Source organism: Erinaceus europaeus, chromosome 16, assembly GCF_950295315.1.
Source record: "Erinaceus europaeus chromosome 16, mEriEur2.1, whole genome shotgun sequence".
Taxonomy (NCBI): domain Eukaryota; kingdom Metazoa; phylum Chordata; class Mammalia; order Eulipotyphla; family Erinaceidae; genus Erinaceus; species Erinaceus europaeus.
This window is the reverse complement of record NC_080177.1, coordinates 15,575,942-15,596,834: the sequence shown is the minus strand read 5'-3', so window position 1 is coordinate 15,596,834 and position 20,893 is coordinate 15,575,942. Positions and strand designations below refer to the sequence as shown.

The 20,893-nt window shown below is 39.8% G+C and overlaps 1 protein-coding gene across 1 annotated transcript in view; it reads right to left on the bottom strand.

Annotated features, from left to right (window-relative positions):
- SEMA6D (semaphorin 6D) overlaps positions 1 to 20,893 on the bottom strand; it is a 790,451-nt gene that overhangs the window by 513,022 nt on the left and 256,536 nt on the right. The window lies entirely within an intron of this gene.

The window sequence follows — 20,893 nt, the reverse complement described above, 5'->3', positions numbered from 1 at the left end:
CAAAGGGAATGAGACAGACAGACAGAGAGAGAGAGAGAGGGAGAGGGAGAGGGAGAGGGAGAGATGCCCAGGTTCATGAATAGATGGTGCTTGTGCTTATCCAGTGTTAATATGCTTCTAAGACGCCTTCTGTTTCATTGGTTTAATCTCCCCTGCTTAACACTGTATTCTATTTACATAACCACTGTTCACTAAGCACTACCCTGTCTCCAGGGCATTGGTTTAATCCCCACTGGTTCATGATGTTTTTTTTGCTCCACCCCCTCTCCTAGTACACCCTAATTTCCACCAATATTTTTTCGCTCCACCCTCTCTACTTCACATACTGTTTCCACCCTACTTGGCGAGTACATATATATATAAGGACAAGATTGTGATTAGAGTTCCAGTTTAGTTTAGATGGCTTAGATTGTGCTGCATTCCACAGGAATAAAGATTGATCTGTGTACCACTCAGCCATGAGTCCCTGGTCATCTGTCTCCCGCCTGTGAAGCTAGAACGGCAATCCAGGGCCTGGGCTTTTAGAGAAATAGGACCTTTCAGATACAGAATAGGCTTCTAGGCTGTGGAGTGCTTAGAGGGTAACAGGACCTATATAACATGAGTGAGTAGCTCAGATGTTTGATCCAAGGTGACACACTCCTATTCATTTGTTTAGGATATATTTTCTTAACTTTCAGTTCACAGTGTTTGAAATACCTAGTGATCCATATAAAATCTTTCAGTCTAACAACATGAGTATGTGTCAGTTCATTTGGTTCTAAGAAGAGACATGCCTCTTCCATTCACCATTTACTAAAGGATGTTTGGAATAATATAGTTGATGTTTGGGAGTCAGGCTGTAGCACAGCGGGTTAAGCACAGGTGGCGCAAAGCCCAAGGACCTGAGTAAGGATCCTGGTTCGAGCCCCCCAGCTCCCCACCTGTAGGGGAGTCGCTTCACAGGCGGTGAAGCATATCTGCAGGTGTCTATCTTTCTCTCCCCCTCTCTGTCTTCCCCTCCTCTCTCCATTTCTCTCTGTCCTATCCAACAACAATGACAGCAATAATAACTACAACAATAAAACAACAAGGGCAACAAAAGGGAATAATATATATATATGTATATATAGTTGATGCTTTCATATTTTAAAAAAGGGTATTATGAGAACAATTCTTTATATGGGGAGAATATATGTAAATGAAAATATAAAAAGAAGTGTATATAATTGAAGAATTATCCAGAAAACAAGGGCCAATACAGAGGAGGGTCTCTGCATTCCTCATATTTCTCTTTCCTGTGACATAGTTAGCGTCCTACCCACTTGTCTCCTTTTATTTCAAGTAATGGGATTTTGTTTTCTTGGGGGGGGAGGACGTTAAAAATTTAGCATAATACAGTTGTTTTTCAAATATGCTTTCTGAATTCTGCTTTACCTTTAATATTCTAAAGGCCAAGAAAGCAATTTAAGATAGAATTTTCTTTAAACTAATATCATTAAAGACTGAAATATCACAGTGAATATGAAGGAAGGCTGTTTTCAAATGTGAGGGTGCATCAGACAGACCTGGAGAGACTATAGAGATTCTTTGACCCTACTTCCTAAAGATACAGAATCAATCAATCTAGGTTGGGTCCAGGACTATCTACTTATCAGTAGGAAAGAGCATCCTGATGCACTGAGAGCAAAGACTCAATTCAAGAACTAATTAGTAGAGGCCACCTCTAGACCCAGTTAGGGAGAGAACCATTTCTGTTTTAGCCAGGTCCTACTTGCACTATCTGGCTACAGCTGACACATATTTAGCACTAAAGTGGGACCTAGAGGAGGACCAACACTGAGATATAGCTCAGTGGCAAACTGGCTTTTTAAGAAAAACAGAAACTTCCATCCACAAAAAAAGTAGTAGACTTATTTGGAGGTCAGCTATAAGCCCAAACTCATTCCCTTTACATAAAAATGCTTTCTGCACCAATAAAGTCATTAAGCCCCAAACAGGACACACTTTTACTCATATGTTTCTTTTAAACATCCATTTCAACGTATTCTCTGAAGAAGAAAGTGTAGCATAAAGACTTTTAACATGCTTCTTATTGGTTTAGAGCCTTCAGGGAATGACTTTACTGCTCCCCAACTCTGTTTTCTTATTGCTAAAATGAGAAAGTTGAAAGAGGGCCAGGCGGTGGTGCACCTGGTTAAGCACACAACAGTGCACAAGGACCCAGGTTCAAGCCCTAGGTCCCCACTTGCAGGGTGGAAGCTTCAGGAGTGGTGAGGCAGGGCTGCAGGTATCTCTCTGTCTCTATCCCTCTCTATGCCCCATCCCCTCTCAAATTCTGTCTCTCTCTAGTAATACATATGTGGGGAGGTGGGGGAGAAAATGAGAAACTTTTGAGTACTTTCCAGCTCTCAGTTCTAGAAAACCCCAATAAAAAGGAGCCATTGGAAAACCACATCTTGCCTGATGATCTAATCTCCTTATTTATGAGGGTGAAATGGATTCCTATAAGCTTATCATACAATATGTACTGATGAAAGATTAGAAGTTCAACTCAAAATTTCCAATTCAGGCATCAATTCACTCTTCATTCAAACACAAAAAAAAGTTTACACAGCCTTCTTCCCAGTCCACAGTTTCACTAACTGACCAAAGGAACATTTCAGGTAAGATTTTCTTGGCTGGGAAAGGAGTACACCATGTCCACTTGGGTTCCTGCCCAGATTTTCTTAGGGATGGGACATAAGCTAAGGTCCCCAGACAGCTGTGCTCCCTCACTTACAGCCCTATGACAGGCAAGAGAAGTCTGTCTGCATGCTTAAAAACTTACCAGTGTTGGGGCCCAGTATTGGTACACCTGGTTGAGTGCATATGATGCAATGCACAAGGACCCAGGTTCAAGTCCCCAGTCCCCACCTGCAGGAGGAAAGCTTTACAAGTGGAGAACCAGTGTTGTAGCTATCTCTCTGTCTTTCTCCTTTTATATCTCACTCTTCCCTCTCGATTTCTGGCTGTCTCTACCTAAAGAATGTAAAGATAATAAAAAGATTAAAAATAATCACTGTTTGCAAAAATGCTTTATAGGCTGGGGGGTTGTAGCTTTAGGAAGTATTCCAGGAACATTGCCATTATAAACACACACACACACACACACACACACACACACACACACACACACACACACACACACACACCAATTTCTCTCTCCTGGATCCTACTCCACATGCAGATATTAATATTTTAAGTGCATTAGGGACATTACTGATTTACTCATTCAACTTCCAGCAAGTCTGCTTAGAAACCGATGGAATTCTTACTCCCATGCAGATGACTGTCCAGGGGGGAGTTGTGAATTCAGCTGCACTCTTTATCTGTGAGCACTGAAGTCGGAGTGGGAATACTCTAACCCAGACAGGGTATGATACCCCAACCCAGAGCAGGGGTTCATGTTTTCTTGGGCTCCCCTCTTTTTAATTTGCCAACCAAATTCTGAATCCCAGGAGGGTCTTTATGATTTCAATGTGAATCTATTTACTCAAACTGCGTTTGTTAAACCTACTAAAACACTAGAATTTGTATTTCCTCATTCTCTCAATGCCTGCTTGTTTGTTAAAATACCACTTGTATAAAGTTCCTAAATCAAATGTTCCCTTCTCAACATCCCATTATGACTTTATCCCATCTACCTAAGAATGTTCAAAACAACCTCATTAATTTCTCTAACCGCAATAAAGTGCAAGGATTCTAGACCTTTACCAGTACACAGAAATTGTAAATTATTGATTTCAACTTTAATTTATAGGTACAGTGAGTGAAACTAAAAAGAGGAAACTCACAGAATAATTGCTAAGGAATTATTGCCAAAGGGCACTTGTACTGGTGAGTGCAATTTTGTGTTTTATAAGACGTTTTAAATATTTATTTTTTCATCCCATTCTCAGAATAGTCTTCCTCAGTCTATTTATTATTTTCCTCACAGTTACAGCAAGCAATCCTCACAGGGGATAAATATCTTAAGCTAGGTCAAAGACCTGTCTGTGGTTGTTTGTAGAGGTGGTGTTGACACTTGGCTTAATCTGAAGATACCAGACCATGCCAGAGGCAGTTCTTACCCACTAGCCTTCTCCACATCCAAACAGGGTCACATGGATAAGTAGACAAAGCAGAGAAACTACAGGGAGAGGAAACAGGAAGTCCTACTTATAAAGAGCCAGTCCCTGACAATTTGACCCAACCTATGGTCCCACTACTAAAGGCCAATCTCTCCCCACTACTGATGGGCAGAAAGGCCTGCAGGTGCCATCTTGAAGTGATAAGAGTTAGAGAATCTGCAACTGTCTGAGATTCAGGTTGGATCTTAACCAATGGATTTTGGTGCTCATGTTCAATTTTTGCTCTCTAGGAAGGGTAACAGCTCATTAGCTATAAGCCCAAAAGAACTAGAGGTTTCTACTTTGTACTCCTAATGGGAAGAGAAGGGCTTCACATCTTTTTTTTTTTAATTTCTTTATTGGGGAATTAATGGTTTACTGTCAAGAGTAAAATACAATAGGATGTACATTTCCTAGTTTTCCACATAACAATGCAACCCCACTCACATCCTTTTATTGTTTGTTTTTTCTCCAAAAGTTTTCTAGCTCATACACATATGAGGCAATGGGCAGCTTTTCACACCAAAAGGTAAGCAGAAATTAGACTTGATGGGTGAACACATCTGCTCCTCTGTGAGTTAGCAATGTTCTATATATACCTTAGTGAACCTTTCTCAAATGTTCTCATAACTCTGACAGCCAAAGTACTTCCAAAATAATGAAAACCATTTCTCTGGCTATGTGGAAGCTTCCACTTTATAAAATGTCTTTAAATGCACTGTCATTTAATTTCCACAAAGCTGATAAGAAGGGAAAAGTACAGTCCAACTTTGTAAATAAGGCAGCTGCATCTAAAGCAGGTATCTGGGATAATGTATAAACATTATAATGTAAAAACAACAACATTGAAGTTACTCAATGGAGGAGAAGGAGGAGGAGGAGGAGGAGGAACTTCTATGTGCCACACATGCTGCTCATTTTATCCTTACGACCACTTCAACAAGTAAGGATTATTATTATTTTATTATTATTATTATTTTTTAATATTTATTTATTCCCTTTTACTGCCCTTGTTTTATTGTTGTAGTTAGTATTTTTGTTGTTGTTGTTGGATAGGACAGAGAGCAATGGAGAGAAGAGGGGAAGACAGAGAGGGAGAGAGAAAGATAGTGAAGCAACTCCCCTGCAAGTGGGGAGCCGGGTGCTTGAACCAGGATCCTTAAGCTGGGCCTTGCGCTTTGTGCCATATGCGCTTAACCTGCTGCGCTACAGCCCGACTCCTACAAGTAGGCTTTTTAAGCACAGACAGCTGAGCTACCTAAGAATTAAAGGATAGGGCAATACTATAATGGTTCTGCAACAGATTTTCTTGTCTGAGCCTTTGAGGTCTCAGATTTAACCTTTAGCACCTTCTTAGCCATAGCCAAGCAGCGCTTTTGTCTAGCATCACTCTTAGTGACCTACTGAATCTCTCTCACTAAAAACAATAAATATACTATTAATAAAAGAATTAAAGATGGTAAAATAACTTATCTATGGTCTTTGTTATACAAGTTAGTACCAGAGGTAGAATTTTAATATAGGTATAAATTAATTTCCATAGTCTTTATCAAAACAAATTTGAATCTAAATAAGGCAAAGGAATATTCAGACGTGTTCTTACTAGGGCACCCAGACCCACAGCCTGACATTCCTTGTCTTCCTATGAATTTATCTGCTTAACATGTTGAAATATAGAATGCTGCGACATAGCATGGACTTTGGAACTAACTGGCTGGGGCTGACGTCGGCCTACGGATCATAGTACTAACTTACACAAACCAAACAAGGGGTTGCGGATGCATTTCACTGACTTAAGCACAGGTGGTTGGAATTCCAGCCCTGTTTGCCCTGGCTTCTTTTCCTGCTTGCATGGGTCCTGGCTCGGCTTCCCAGGACCCACCATGCTGCTTTTGACCAGAGAAACTGAACATGTGGAACTGAACCTTTGGTAACTAACTTATGGACTCATGGGCCTCGCCTATTCTTACCCCTGCCTATAACTGCTTATTTTGCTGCAGTAATAAACCTTTGATTGTTTAACCCTGCAAAAATAGGCCTTTGATTTTAATTACTAAAATAGAAAAATTCAAATTATTTATATATATATATATTACATATATATATATATATATATATATATATATATATATATATATATATGATTGAAATAAAGAAAGGTTCAAGCTACTGGAAACTCTTATCCAAGATTCTGTATTACTATTAACTTCTATAAGCTAGCTAGTTAAGACAAAACATTCTATGACAGCATAATCTAGCTACCTGACTTGGTTTCCTTCCTTGTATTCATGGAGATTGAGTTTTGTTGTTTTCCTAGTGGCTGGTTACCAATCTACATAGAAGCAAATTTGTACATAGCACATAATGTGCATACTTAAACAGACCTTTTGTTACTCCATCCAGAGTGGGGGGGGGGTGAAAGAACTATAGAGAGAAGAGAGAAAAGAATAAGTATGTTAAGAGGAGTTTTCCTTTTAAAGTGCAGATCTCAGGTCTCCTTGCACGTGGTGCCAGTGTGAGTAGAAGTGTGGGGAGTACTTAGGAAAGGCTGCAGGGTATGTTTCTCTGCATATATATGCATAATATCCTCTTCACACGTTGGAGCTACCAGATGCCTGGTTCTGCTTGGAAGTGGTTTGGTAACCCACTCGAAATCATGAGGATTCATAACTCATTTATGCAAGCTGCAGAACCCCTCTAGATGACATCTCCTGCTCTAAAGAATGATTGAGAGAAAGATGTAATAGCACTGAAAATGACAAGGAGATAGTCACAGGGCTGCTGAGTTTATATGAGGCCTCCAGCTAGATGAGGGGATTATGCAAGTCAGAAGAATTGCCTTCAGGCATCATCAAAAGCAAACACAAAAGAAAGAAGAGCCAGCTAGGTGCCAAATTCTGTTGCTGAGAGGAAGTCTGAGTCCATTGATTTATTTTACAGGCAGATATGCAGTACTCAGCTTTGCACTTTTGAGGCCAGCAAACTCTGAGTAAAACTTGTATACTTGCTATTTGCTGTGATGCAGTGTACTGGCTGATCATAGGAAGTCAGACACAGCTCTCCACTGACCATCAGCCTGAGCGGCAGAGCATACAGTGCTCTGCTCAAACGCAAATGAACCGCAGGTGGATCTGATCTGTCAAATGCACAATGCATTGTGGGTGGATTGAGCAGACTGAAAAACACAGCCAGCTAGAAGTCCGCTCTCTTTGGCTGCTTCTTCTTCTCCTGGTTAGACATATCTCGGCTGAGGCCCTTTGAGGTGACCGCCAGGGCTATTTTTCATGGGAATTGAACACGTGTGCCTCAGCTAGCCAGTAAGCTCTTAAGACGACTCTACATCCATGAGCAACCTATACCTCGGCTGATAATTGTTTATCTCATGCGACTGAACTTTTGATAATTAATTAATGGACTTTATGGGCTTAGCGTATTCTTAACCCCTGCTGACAATTGCTTATTTTGCAGTATAATATATGTCCCATACCTCTGTACCACCTTAAAAAAAAAAACCTTGATTTCTTTAAACCTACTCCCAGCTGCCCCTCAGCTGAATCTATTATGTACTGCAGCCAAAGTCCTTTTTATTTTAATTACAACACCCTTAAGATGACTTAATTCTCAAAGAAAGTCTGGGGGTGGAGACATAGTTAAAATGAATGCAGTTCTGCCTGAGGTGAGCGCAACTTCAGACTCAGTTCCCATCCTCCTCCAATCAATCCTTCCTCATGGTGCTAATTTCTTTTCTGAAGTATCAAGGTGAAGCCATTTTCCCTTCACTTCCTGAAATGTCCCTTCTTAAGTCACCACCAGCACTAAGGACACACCTCTCAGGGATGAGATCCTTTTGTGTATAATGGGAAGGCCAGTATATGACTCCCACAAATGCAGAACTGAGCACTCTACTCAAGGAGTCATCTCTAGCCACTAAACATTTTTATTTTTTTCTGAGCAAGAAAGACTCTAGGGACAAGGGCTGGGTGGTGGCACCCGGGTAAAGTGCACATAGTCCAAAGTGCAAGGACCCACACAAGGATCCAGGTTTGATCCCTGGCTCCCCACTTGCAGGGGTGTTGCTTCACAAATGGTGAAGCAGGTCTTCAGGTGTCTATCATTCTCTCTCCCACTTTATCTTCCCCTCCACTCTCAACTTCTGTTGGGGGAAAAAATGGCCTCCAGAAGCAGTGGATTTATGGTGTAGGCACTGAGCCCCAGCTACAGATAACTCTGGGGGCAAAAGAGAGGGGGGGGAGAGGGAGAGGGAGAGAGAGAGACCTTAATTTCTTCCTAGTGGGCAGGTGAAGAAAGAAAGAAGAGAGAAGAGAGAAAGGAAGGGAAAAGAAAGAAAAAGAAAAACGCAAAAAAAAAAAAAAGAAAGAGAGGCAGAAAGAACGACAGACTCTAGGACTACTCCAGATAATGCAATGCTGGGGATCCAGCTTGGCCCAGCCCAGCATATTCTTACTCCTTAGACCACAAAGCCTTTTTTTTTTTTTTTTAAATATTTATTTAATTTATTTATTCCCTTTTGTTGCCCTTGTTGTTTTATTGTTGTAGTTATTATGGTTGTTGTCGTTGTTGGATAGGACAGAGAGAAATGGAGAGAGGAGGGGAAGAGAGAGAGGGGGAGAGAAAGATAGACACCTGCAGACCTGCTTCAACCGCCTGTGAAGCGACTCCCCTGCAGGTGGGGAGATAGGGTTCGAACCGGGATCCTTATGCTGATCCTTGTGCTTTGCGCCACCTGCGCTTAACCCGCTGCGCTACAGCCCGACTCCCACCACAAAGCCTTTTATGATCAACTTTCATTACATCTCATGACTTCTCACAACTCTGAGGACACACTGTTCATTTTGCCTCTGCTCACCATGCTGTTCCACCTCCCTGGGGTGCCTTTCTCATTTTCCCACTGAGTAAAGTTTCTATTCCTTCAAAAGAGCCAGCTGCTGTCACTTGACCAGATACACAAAGACCCTCTCATGCCTCAGGAAGGGGTTAGTCATTATCTCTGCCACTTTCTCTTTTATTTATTTATTCCCTTTTGTAGCCCTTGTTGTTTTATTGTTGTAATTACTGATGTCATCATTGTTGGATAAGACAAAGAAAAATGGAGAGAGGAGGAGAAGACAGGGAGAGAGAAAGACAGACACCTGCAGACCTGCTTCACTGCTTATGAAGCGATTCCCCTGCAGGTGGGCAGCCGGGGGCTTGAACTGGAATTCTTATGCCACCAGTCCTTGCACTTTGCACCACTTGCACTTAACCTACTGCGCTACCACCCGACTCCCTCTCTGCCACTTTCTCATGGCGCCTTGCACATATCTCACTTGACTGCTTTACACACCACACTAGGATCAGATCTCACATGTGTCAGCCTACATGAAACTGAATTCCTGGAAGGTAGGTGTGATGCCTATAAACATACCTTGTAATGCTTTCCACTGAGCAAAATGCCTGCTATCTATTGGCGTAACAAGTACACGTTTATTTGAAAAGAAAACAATAGCTGCCCTCCTCATCTCGTCCTATAGCCTGTTAGCAAATTAGTTTGTGGTCTTTCATCATCCTTTGATACACTCTAGTGGCGACATTGGAAAAAGAAAAAAAAAAGAAAGAAAAGGAAAAGAACAGGTAGCTCTAGAAGACTACAGAGCAACTTGGCATTTTGTACAGAAACCTACTGCTTTTGCCGATGTCTGTTCTACTGTAAATGGCATTTATCTGTTAAGATTCTTCACTTTGCTTAGGTCACCGTTACAGGGCACAGCATCAGAACAATACGTTGCTAAGCTTGAGTTCTGCAATCACATGGTCCTCCCAGAGAACAGGGGCACATTTCAGAAGTTAGTTTGACCTTAATTTCTTCCTAGTGGGCAGGTGATAGAATAATGGCCATGCAATAAGACCCTCATGCCTGAGACTTTGAAATCCCAGTTTCAATTCCCTGTCCCCCACAAGCCAGAGGTGAGCAGTTGTCTGGTATCAAAAACAAACAAACAAAAAATCCTTCTTGTTGAAAGGAGGCTAATTTATGCTCAGTAAATGATAATTAAAATGCATGTGTTAATGAGAGAAGAGGGGAGAAACCAGAGCATCACTGTGGCACATGCAATGCTTAGGAAGAACTCAGGATCTCGTACTTTTAAGTCCAAAAAGTCTGTACTTTTAGCTACAGAGCAGACTCCAGGGCTATAGTAAAAGATAATCACATCTTTAGTTGCAACCCCTCTCACCTGTAGCCCCTCACAAATCTCTGCTCTCCCTCTAGAATAGTGACCGAACTTAGAGAGGTGAAGGTGGCTGATACAGAAGAATCATCAGGGATGATTTTCCAAATTATAGCCCCACTTTTCCTTTCCAAAACATTTCTGTAATGCACGATCACTATTACTGATGTAAGTCTGTTTTACTTCTCAGGAGTAATCAGAATGACAGGTCTGATTTCACTTCTTTATTTTATTTTTTTATATATTTATTTACTTATTTTCCCTTCTGTTGCCCTTGTTGTTTATCATTGTTGTTGTAGTTCATATGGTATTTGTAGTTCATATGGTTGTAGTTCATGTTGGTATTCATATCGTTGTCGTTATATAGGAGAGAAATGGAGAGAGGCAGGGAAGACAGAGAGGGGGAGATAAAGATAGACACCTGCAGACCTGCTTCACCACCTGTGAAGTGACTCCCCTGCAGGTGGGGAGTTGGGGGCTCGAACTGGGATCCTTACTCCCATCCTTGCACTTTGCGCCACGTGTACTTAACACGTGGCGCTACCACCTGACTCCCTGATTTCACTTCTTTAGACTTTACCTAAGCATGTCCACTTATAAGGAAGACAAAATTGGGACTACACCACATTACAAAGCTTCTTCACAGCAAAAGAAAGCACCACTCAAACAAAAAGACTCCTTACATAATGTGGGATGATCTTTTCTTGCCACACATCAGACAAAAGGCTAATAACTAGTATATATAAAGAGTTGACCAAACTCAGCATCAGCAGTAGCAGCAACAACAAAACAACCCAATTCAAAAGTGGGGAGAAGATAAGAACAGAATATGCATCAATAAAAAGATCCCAAAACAGCACCATTTAAAATGTACAAGGATCCAAGTTTGAATCTTTGGTCTCCACCTGAAGAGGGAAGCTTTGTGAGTGGAAAAGCAGTGATACAGCTGTCTCTCTGTCTCTCTTTCTCTCTATATCCCTCTTCCCTCTCAATTTCTCACTCTCTTTATACAATAAATAAAGATAATAAAATTTTTAAAAAGAGATCAAAAAGCATATGAAAAAAATGTTCCAAGTCATTGATTGCCAGAGACATCAAAATAAAGACAATAATGAGACAACACTTCATTCCTGTGGGAATGTCACACATCAGAAAGGACAGTAACAATAAATGCTGGAGAAGTTGCAGGGGTAAAAGAACCCTTCTGCACTGCTGGTGGAAATGTAAATTGCTCCAACCCCTGTGGAGAACTCTCACAAGGATAGAAAGGGGCCTAACCTAGCACTTGTTAATTTCTCTACTGGGAATATGCCCTAAAGAATTAAATACACCCACTGGAAAAAAAATCTCTCTATACTTACATTCATAGAAGCACAATTAGTTCAGTCAGAACCTGGAAGTAACCCAGGTGTCCAACAACAGATGAATGGCTAAAAAATTGTGATATATAAACAACAAGGGAATATTACTTAGCTACTAACAATTATGAACTCACCTTCTTCACCTCATCTTGAATGGAGCCTGAAGAATCATGTTACGTGAGACAGGCCAGAAAGAGAAGAGTGAATATGGGATGATAGCACTCATGGACAGAAGTTGAGAAATGAGAACAGAAGGGAAAACACAAAGTAGAACTTGGTGTTTCAAGCATTGCACAAAGTAAAGGACTCTGTTGGAGGTGGGGCAGAGAAGCTTTCAGGTTCTGATACATGATGACGAAAGAAGACCTAGAGGCTGGTCATGAAAATGTTTTGCAGAAAACTGAGAAATTTTATCATTTACCAACAACTGTACTTACTACAAGCCATTAATCACCCCTGATAAAAAATAAAACAAAAGGTAGAGACTCTGGAGATAATCCAAGTAAGAGTCTACAGTTTGGTTTCTTACCAGTGTTTGTCTCACTTTTGATAAATATACCCAGATTATATAAATGGTTGTTAATATCAGGAAACACGGTAAAGGAATCTCTCTTTGCACCTCTTCTGTAAATCTGAAATTATATCAAAATATAAAGGTTTTAAAAATACAAAAACAAAGTCTTGCTCTTTATTTTCACAGCCCTAATTGCAAGGGCAGCCCCAAACCTGCCACCCTAAAATTGTTATAGTAGCTTTCTAGCTGACCTGCCTATTTAGAGGTTTACTTCTTGTTGATCCAACCTATACATAATAGCAAGAATCATTTCTCAAGTTCCAAAAAGACATTTTTTTTTGTTGTTGAAATGAAAAACTCAGTAGTCCCCTTTGGGATGGTCAATCCATGTTCTAGCCATCTTCCCAGCTCCTTATACTTTGGGTTCTTGCCTGTGGTTTTCATTTAGCTGGTAGGCTATTCATTCCCTTTTTAGCCTGTGCCTTCCCCAACCTATATAATCAAAGAACTTCTAACACATCAATGAAGACAACCCCAAGTAGACCAAAAAGCTTCCTCTTTTGTGCCACCACTGGGCATGCCTTACATCTACAATTACACTCATTACATTGTCATACACTACTAATTTACAATTCTAAATTACTCCTAAACTATCTTTCGTTTATGCTAAATTTCACTGTGACTTCTTCAAAGGGAGATTCTGCCTTAATTGTTCATTTATTTCTCCTTTATAAAGCTGATACTCCTAATTTCTTCTTGAACTGGAATAAAATGAACCAAGATGAATCCCTGTTTCACCTCCATTTAAGTATTTTCAGTGTTGCTTCTAATTCCTAATTATGCAGTAAATATTTCTGGGGTTTCTTTTAATTTCCACATTTTTGTCCAAAGAGTCTTTTGTGTATTTTCTTTAAAGTTTTTTTTTATTTTTTTTATTAGTTATTTTCCCTTTTGTTGCCCTTATTGTTATAGTTACTATTATTGTTGTTGATGATGTAGTAATTGTTGGATAGGACACAGAGGAATAGAGAGAGGAGGGGAAGTCAGGGAGGAGAGAAAGAGAGACACCTGCAGACCTGCTTCACCTCCTGTGAAGTTACTCCCCTGCAAGTGGGGAGCAGGGGCTTGAACTGGGATCCTTACGCAGGGTTCTTGCACTTTGTGCCACATGCGCTTAACCTGCTGTGCTACCACCTGACAGCCCCCCTGGACTCTTTTAAAGAGGGATTGTGTAAAAGAAGATCATTCACACATACAATAGTCAGTTTCATTTCGGAACCCAGGAACTGTTTTGTTAAAACATCAACATCACTGCCTCCTATTCATGAAATCCAAATTCCTCCAGGTGAATTGTGATATGGAAGTGCCAGCTTAACTGAAACTCTGCCCAGTTGACCTGCCTAGACTGGCCTACAATGCATAATTGCTTTTTCTGTGTCATTGTCCCACAAACAGGCCAGGGTTCTGTTTCCACACGTCTCACTCTCCACTGAGTAATGAATGCTACAGGTTAATATCACACTGCTGACCTATCCATTCTTCTATGACAGATATGTTAGGTCTCTTGGCGTCTAGTCTATGAATTTATTAGTTTATTCCTTAATCCAATGTTCATTCACTTAATTCATCAAACTTTTATTGACCTTCTTCCTTTATGTCAACTACTAATATGAGCCCTTGGCAAAACATAGAAGTATCAGAGAAAGGATCTGACACTTGTGGGCAGGAGATATAATAGTGGCAACATGATAAAGTGAATGAAAAATTGATGTATATGTATTATATCATAAAGATCTAATGAGAGCAAATACAGAGGCTGATGTCTTTTCTCACTTGTTGCCTCTGCAGAAACCCTGAAAACATCTAACCATGTCATCTTACTCAAGTCCTAACCAGTCCTCATGAACTCAAAAGACTTTGGGTAAGACTGCTAACCTTAACACCAACATCTCCATCAGCAGAGAGACTGGATTATGCTAATAGAAATCATTGCTGCCCCATGGCTACATCTTAAACTCTCTGTCCTCCATAAAATATACCTTTAGGACTTTGGCCAAGTGTCAGATGCAGTGTGTAACACAGAACATAGAAGAGAACATAGGTTCTCAGACATATAGTCAGTTGTCCCTCTTCACTTTGCACTTCAACTTTTGAACCCTCACTCTATCATGCTTTTTTAAAAAATATATTCAAAAAAAAGTTGATTGAGACAATGCTTGATTATATGAGCCAACTGAATTACAATGAATTACAATGAAAAATAAAATTTCTGTCCGTGTGGACTGCAGGCCTGTGTATTGGAGCGCCCCCCGCAAATCTGTCAATGCCAGGTGCTCGGCCACTTGTCGTGTGTGTTTGAAATGGAATGTGGTGAAACCAAGCTAGTCAGAGCGGGTTTCTCTCATATGCCCTCCAGTATCACTGCGCAAGCATCTTTGCTCTTGTCAGGGTTTGCAATTTCTGAGAATCTTTATCTAAGTGCAGCAATGTCTCCTAAATGTGCTGCTTCTTCTAAGACTTCTGACGACAAAACTAAGTGCCAGAGGAAGGAAGATGCGTACTATCCAGAATAAGGTGAAATTCTTGGATAGGATCAAAGATGGCAAGAAAATCCTGGAAGCTGCCCACCATTATGACCTGAATGAGTCTACCGTTCACTCCATCTGTAAAGATGAAAGGAACATCCATGCAATGGCTGCTGTCTCTTTCAACAAGGAAGCAAAGCTAAATGGGTGTTATTTCACGTCTAGACAGTTCTAGTGATGTTAAAAACTGTATTCAGAAGGTCGAAAGCAGGTTTCTCTATGTTCTGACTACAAAAATATTTGATTTATTGGTAAAGAATCCTACATTGCGGAATTTCACTTATTGCGGTATAGTCTGGAACAGATTAACCAGAATAAAGAAGGGATGACTGTACACGAGAATAGGTGTTAATGAAAGTGTGTTACATTTCTACCTCCAGAACTGTTCTGTCTAGCATATTAGCAATACTTACACATAGCTATCAAGATTAAACTTTAATTAAATTGAAATATAGTTCTATACAGGTGACCAAGAATTATCTGGACCGATACTGAACATGGTCATTATATTAGAAAGGCCTATCACACACGGCTGCTCTAGAAAGTAATCCGAGGGGCTGGGCGGTGGCACACTTGGTTGAGCGCACATGTTACAATGTATAAATATCATGATTTGAGTTTCTGGTCCCCACCTGCAAAGCAAAAGCAATAAAGTGATAAAGCAGGGCTACAGGTGTCTCTCTGTCTCTCTCCCTAACACCCCCACCCTTCTCAATTTCTGCATGTCTCTATCCCATCAATAAATAAAGATCATAACATTTTAAAAAGAAAATAATCTGAAATGTTTATTCATTGATTCATTCGCTTTATAATTTATGACTTACTTGCTCTGTGATAGACTCAGTTCTGTGTTTGGCAGGGGAAGGGAAGATTAAAAGTAAAAACTATCTAGTTTTGAAGGTTCACAGTCTGGAGGTGAAGATAAATATTTAAGACATTTTTTAAAAAGTGGATTCTGTACAATGAGTGAGTGATATGAGTGGCCCCGAATTCAGAAGAGCTTAATCTTGACTCAACAAAGGGAGACCTCAACTAAGGGAACGCGACTTTGTGTAATTCCTGAAGGATGACTAGACACTTCCTGGATGTGCAAAGTAGAAAGGGCACTGGAGATAGTGTAAGTGTACATACACATCAAGTCAAGGCGCATGGCAGAGTCAAGCAACTAGATTTAGTGTTCCTGGTTTGGAGGGAATTTAAACTTTGGGTAAGCTGGGTTGGGAATGTAGATGCTATGGTGTGCACTCGCTGAACATTTAGTGGAGAGAAGGGATGTTATATTGCATATTCTGACAGTGATTTTAAAGAACTGAAGACATGCACAACTGGGTGTAGACTCAAACTGTCACTGCTAGCTCTAATAGCTTTGTCAAGTTTTCACATTTTTTGGAATCTATTTTTCTCATCTGTAAAATGGCATTAATAGAACTGCCAACCTTCTATGGTTGTGATGTGGACTAAATGCTTGTCACAGAGTGCCACCCATGTTAGGTAGTCCGAAATGAAAGTTATTGTAATCTATAAAGAATGTGGGGTTAAAATGATTTGATCAGAAGAATAACATGATTATAATTTACAGAGAAACTAGCTAAGAATAATTACTATGTCAACACTAATAACAATAGCTAATTTTTACAGATACCTGGCATAATTCCAGGTGCTATAAATAAGTTAACTCGTTTACTCCTTTAAACAATCTTAAGAGGTAGGCTATCACTACTATCTTCCTTTTACAGAAGAGAAAATGAAGGCACAAAGAATTTAATATGTCAAACTACTAACAAGTGACAGAATAAGATTTAAACTCTGACATCAAACTCCTGAATCAAAATCCTGAATACCCCTACTTCCTAGATTGCTCTGCTTTGTTAGAAATTCTTTGACGAATGTCTGCTTAATTTTATACTGAATTATTTCCCACCACAGCATGGCTTCAAAAATAATTTTAAACAAAGGTCCCTAAAACAGCATACTTGCACTATAGAAACCAGCGAGCCAGTAGATATGCTCTAGAAGTATTCCATAGAAGGTCATAAGGAGAGAAATGGACAAATGCTTGATAAGTCTGTTATAATTTGCGAAGGATATCAAAATCCCCCTGGAAAATCAAATTATGACTCAAGTCCACAGCATCCTCTACAGTGATGTTGTTACATGTTACAGTGAGCCTGCAACAACCTCTCATAATGTTCGGCTTCCTCATATGAAAGCAGGCTTTTATGGAATATTAAGTAAAACAAAGCATAGAAAGAAATTGTATCTATGTGCAAAACAGGAGTGTATTAAGAAGTAGATTTTATTGCTATGGCGTGTGTTTTCTGAATTAATGTGTGAACATGGTTGAGTGCACACATTACAGTGCATGAGGGCCCAGGATCCAGACTCCAATCCCTTCCTGCAGGGGGAATGCTTTGCAAGTGGTGAAGCAGTATTGCAGGCGTCTCTCTGTCTCTCCCTCTCTATCACCCCTTCTCTCTTGATTTCTGGCTGTCTCTATCAAGTAAATAAAATAAAGATAATAAATAGAAAATTTAAACATCATTTTTCATTCTGGCCTCTTATGAACCTTGGGAAAATTTCCATAGGATCATTTAAACTCTCTTAAGTACCTTAAGGGTATCACATTTAGTATTCAAAATAAGCACATCTTTCTCTACCTACTACCTTACTTAAAACCTTCTCTTAATCAGCCTTATTTATTCTCTCCAAACTATCTGTGTTTTCTCAAATCTGGCTCCTGTGGAATCCTAGCAGATTAATATTTTCTTTTATTTATTATTTATTGGGTAGAAACAGAGAGGAAATTATGATGGAAGGGAAGATAGAGAAATAGAGAGAGATGAATAGAGATGTCTGTAGTACTGCTTCCTGCAGGTGGGAACTGTGGGCTTGAACCTGGCTCTTTGTGCATTGTAAAGTGTGCACTTGACTGGGGGTGCCACCATGGGGCCCCAGATTGATGTCTTCCGTGAATGGTCTCATAAAGAGTATCATCCTCCAGGAAAGTTCTTCCAAATACCTTTTCTTCTGGTAGTCTCTCCTTCAGTTTGAAACTCATCCTGATATGGTTTCACGTTAATGAGGGAGATGATATAATTACTCTTTAAATATGGCCATCTCTTTTCAGTGCATTGTGTCTATATTTATCTCTCTATCTTTCTATCCATCCTCCCCTCTCAATTTCTCTCTGTCCTACTGAAAAAAAAGGAAAATGTCCACCAGAATAAGTGGATTTGTAGTGCAGTCACTGAACCCCAGTGATAACCCTAGAAACAACAAAGCAGAAGAAGGTGGGGGAGGGTTGGGAGAAAAGAAAATTCACTATGAATTTCCAACATAAAATCACCAGCTTTGTGACCTTGAATAAACCAAAGAATATCTAACTCCACTAACTTTTATTACTAAAATGTGGATGATAATAAAACATCAGAGAAGCTACAAATATCTTTTCCATTTTTAATTGAAAAACATATAATAACCTTAAGTGCATTTGAAATTAGAGGCTGATCTCATGTAAAGAATTTATGAGAAAATGCTTGGCAAGACCAGTGAGTCAAACATGATGACTAAAACACATCCACACAGATATTTCAGTGGCATAGTCTAAAGGTTAGTTCTTTTGAAGGTTTATTTATTTTATGAAAGAGAAAGGGGAGAAAACCCTGAACATCACTCCTACATATGTGGTGCTATTGATCAGTCTTAGGGCTTCACACATGCAAGTCTTGCACTCTGCCTGCTGAGCTTTCTCTACAACTGTAATGTCTACTGGCCATTTCTAAGGCAGGAAGAGTTGAAGTACCTCCATCATGCCAGCACTGCTGGTAAGCTTAGCCACAGTGCCCCTTGACATTATAATGTACTTCCTCTCTAGAAGAGACCTTACAGTCCACTGGTTTATCTGAATTTCAGAGACAAAGATTTCCACTTGATTTCTAGGATGAACTGACACCAGGGCCAGTAGGGCAGTAGCTACAATGCCTCTCAATACCACGTCCATGATACTCTCACTTGAGTCTTCACACAGATCCTGCCAACTGTTTCCCCTCTTCTGCGCCAAAGTATCGCTCTCTGTTCCTCTAAAATTCTCAGTTGCACCTCAGGGATATATGAGAACAGTCACTTGCGGGCTTTAAATAGCATCTCAGGATATTAAAAACAAGTAAATAACAGCAGCAAGAAACCCTAGTTCATTTTGAGGACAAAGACTCAAAGTGGCGAACCTCGGTCCTACTCTGCAGACTTACAAAAAAAAGAAAAGCCCAAGGATTTACAGCATCCAAAGTTAAGCATTCATGACTTTACATGGTTTTGTAATGGCATCTTATTTGATAGCAGCCAATAAAGCAGGAGGCAGTGCCAGATCAGATAAGAAGAAAGTACATCTCCGGCCAGAATTAAAAAGGCTATTTTGGGATATGTCATAAGGAGTAAAGTTAGATTGGAAATGACTGCAAAGGTGAGTAAATAGGTGAGAACAAAGCGAACACTTCCTGCATTTTGGCTAAGACAGGAAAAATTCTTAATCATCTCTTAATTGTATTTCATAATGAGCCAAATCACAAATGCAATGGCTGGGGTTAAAAGCTGTTTCATAAGACATAAACTGCTCTGGACTTTGCTAGAGACAGTGTTTGAGGTTAAGAGGAGTAAGTGTTGAAGTCTTTTCAGTTTCTTGTAACCATTTTGAGAACCAGGTCTTAAAGCACATTTGTTCATAAAGCACATTTTGAAAGACACTGCTGTTCTAGTTTTTACATTATTCTCCTTTCTAAGGAAAATGAAAAGCAATGATGGAAATCTTTCCAAAGCAACAAAAATTTCAACAAAAAGCCACTAGAAATTGCTTATGAAGCTCCTAGAGGTAATGGTTATATGATATTATAGTTGTGTCACATCTTCAATAGCTGATGTTTAAAAAAAAGATGAAGAAGAAAATGCTGAGGTTACATCCAAGTTAGTTATTCTGTACTAAACATCCTTGATTAGAATCAAAGAAGGCATACGGAATAGAGTCGTTACTTTCAGAGATAAAACAATAAAGTAACGTCAAACAGGACTGCACATATCAAGGCACAACTCCTGCTGGAAGAGCAAACTCTTCCCAAGTGTGAGATAAAGAAAAAGAAATCTATGACAGAAATAATATAAGAGGAAAATAATCATACTTTTGAATAAAATACTATTTTTTGTGTTTTTTAAATATTTATTTTATTTATTTATTCCCTTTTGTTGCCCTTGTTGTTTTATTGTTGTACTTATTATTGTTGTTGTCATTGTTGGATAGGACAGAGAGAAATGGAGAGAGGAGGGGAAGACAGAGAGGAGGAGAGAAAGATAGACACCTGCAGACCTGCTTCACCGCCTGTGAAGCAACTCCCCTGCAGGTGGGGAGCCGGGGTTCGAACCGAGATCCTTATGCCGGTCCTTGCGCTTTGCGCCACCTGCGCTTAACCCGCTGCGCTACAGCCTGACTCCCAACATACTGTTTTAAGCTTGATCTATACTTTAATCATTTATCTCTGATGAGATGTAAACATTATTTGCTCATTGTTAGAATTTCAAAAGCAAATCAGAAATATAATCAATTCTCAGGGGGATTACACTCTAGGGAGAAAAGTAATTGCCTATCTCATCTGTATGCTTTAGTCTCTATCATGTGTATGATGTATGGACTTTCTTGATTTATATGTAGAGTAGTCATTGATTACCTCAAGGATGAGCTCAACATAGACACAGGACACAAAATTCCAACTAGACCTAAGTGTGTCTATCGTTTGTCTACACACAGATATAGGAAGGCTCTACAAATAAATTAAAGGAGAACATTTTACTAATCCTTCTCAGTCTTTGACCAACACCTAGGTCCCCAGTTTCACTCTGCACTGTTACTTGTCAAATGAATAGCCTATGTTGTGTAAGAATATCACAGGATTCTGATTCAGACAATGTACAATGGGTAGCTTTCTCATGTGGTATCACTGGGTCCCTTTTCCTCCATAACCTTACCAGCACCTGTCATTTCCTGTTTTGTTGATCTAGGCCATTCTCATATAACTTTTTGTTACAGTAAATC